This window comes from Octodon degus, unplaced genomic scaffold (genome assembly GCF_000260255.1).
Source record: "Octodon degus isolate 3935 unplaced genomic scaffold, OctDeg1.0 scaffold00067, whole genome shotgun sequence".
In the NCBI taxonomy this organism is placed as follows: Eukaryota; Metazoa; Chordata; class Mammalia; order Rodentia; family Octodontidae; genus Octodon; species Octodon degus.
Window position 1 is genome coordinate 10,367,551 of NW_004524643.1, and position 2,580 is coordinate 10,370,130.

The following is a 2,580-nucleotide window of genomic DNA, read 5'->3' on the forward strand; positions in this document are numbered from 1 at the left end:
TAATAATAATAATAATAATAATAATAATAATAATAATAACCAGTACATAATCTTTCTTTTTTCAGTACTGGTGATTAAACCTGTGACTCTGCACAGGCAAGGCAGGTACTCTACCACTGAGCTACACCCCGACCCCTGTATGTATAATCTTGTTTCAGCTATATACTCATCGACTTTCCTCTATACTTGGCCTGTTTTGAAGCCCGTCCTAGCCATCAAATCATTTTATTCAGTGTGCATCTGTAAAATAAAAACTTCTTTTTTTTTTTTTCTTGCATAATTTTATTGAGAAACAAATAGCAATGACAGAGTTTCAAATCAAATTAGTAGGACAGTTTCAATAATTAACAAATTGCATGCTCTCTTCCTAGTGGTTATTTGCGATACAGGATGCAGACATGATATCCTATTTACAAACACTATTAGAAAAAATCTCTCTATTCATTAAGAGAATGTAACTATATATCTATTCTAACCATTTTGAATACACAGATACAAAATGGAAAACTTCTTTAAGAGTTCATTAGCCCACTTCTAATAGGAGGAGTGACATGCTCAGTGAAGTTAGGCAACATTCTTTTTTTTTTTTTGCGGAACTGGGAATTGAACTCAGGCCCTTGCTCTACTGAGCTATCTCCCTGGCCCTTAGGTAACATTCTTAAAGTGAGATAAGTAAGTGTATTGGCCAGAATTCAAGTAGAAGGCTGACACTGAACCTCTTTACATTTACTGACTGATATAAGTGTCCATGATTTCAAGTTTAGACCACAAAGCTCTCCATTCCTACAAGAAGAATTAGCATTTTAAAACGTATAAAGAAGTCAGAATAGAATAAAACCACAAGAATTCAACACTGAGACATAATAAACCCACAGATTAAGTTCCTTTGGATTTATTTTTATTCTTGCTGAAAGGATTTATCTTGACTGTTGAAGTGTGAAAGCAGGACATCAATTGTTTAGATTTTTGATGGCATGTAACTGAATAAAATGTTTTATTTTTGTTCCCTAGCTTTCAGCACCTACTTAGGGTTTGCTATATTTTCAAAATGAAATACAATATTCCTGGAAATTTAAAGGATGAATATGCTGGCAGAAATTACACATCGGAAAAAAAAATTGCACCTAGGGAATTAAAACACTTGGTGTTTTAATGAAAGTTTAAAATGGTGTTAAATGGGGCTGGTGAGATGGCTCAGTGGTCTAAAGCACCTACTTAGAACAAGCTTGGCAAAGCACAGGGACCGCGGTTCAATCCCCCAGCACTACATGCCAGCCAGCCCTGCCCCCTGGTGGGCTGAGCTGGCCACACACACACACACACACACACACAAATAAATAAAAATTAAAAAAAAATGGTGTTAAATGAAAGTTTTCAACAAGGGAAGGGCATGGTGGTGCACGCCTCTAATCCCAGCACTCAGGAGGCTGAGGCAGGAGGATCATTGTGGGTTCAAGACCAGCCTCGGCTACAAAGTAAGCTCAAGACCAGCCTGAACTGCATAACAAGAACCTGTCTCAAGCCAAAAAAAAAAAAAAAAAAATTCAGCAAGTGTTAATTAATGATGATGAAAATATGGAAATAACAATGAGGTGACAAATGCCATATGAACCACGCACAGGAGTAGGAAAACCAGTCAGTCATATGGCTGTAAACAACAGCTGGCAAAGCAGCTTTGGTGCACACGTGCTTGAGGAACAGGCCAGAGAGGTGATGTGTGTATTACTGGGCCAGAAGCTTTGGAGCTGGCTCCAATTCTGACTTCCTACTATGTACTGCATATGTGAACATCTCTAAATTACAAGCTATTGAACATCTCTAAGCCTCTGCTTCTTCACTTACAAAATGGGATAATAGGTCTATTGCATGGTATTTTTAGTAGTATTATATTATATGACTAGTCTATGTTTATAACATATTTTTTGGGAGTTTACTATGTTGTTTTTTGACACAGGATCTCACTATGTAGCTCAGACTGGTCTTGAACTCATGGAACTCCCCCTGCCTCAGCTCCCCCAAGTGCTGGAATTACAGGCATGTACCACCATGTCTGACTTCCTTTTTATCTATTTTTGGGACAGGATCTTGATCAATTGTTTAGTTGCCCGGGCTGGGCTCAAACTTGCAATCTTTTTGCCTCAGCTTTGCAGAATGCTGGGATTGCAGGCATGTGCTACCATGCCCAGCTGTGAAGCAGGTTTTGCTTCTTTTCCCTTTGTCCCTTCATACCTAGATGCGAATCAGGATAGAGCCATAATGGGTGTCTTAGTCTCCTTCTGTCTAGTCCAGGACAGACTAGCAGGGAAACTGGCTACAGTGCTACTAAGCTGGGTATCCTTCCTAAAACAGAATTAATTTGAGGGGGAGGGAGTTGAACACAATTCCTAAGAGAGCCCAAGGGCTAAGCAGGGGCAACTGAGTAGAAACTGGTCAGGAGCTAGGCAAGTGGGGAGAGACCTAGAGAAGATGCCAAGTAACTGCTTTGGGACTAGAAGATTTTGGTTTATTTGGTGAACCCTGAACTGACAGCTGGTATGATAGTAATCTTATGACAGATAAGGCTAGATTTGAATTTGTGTC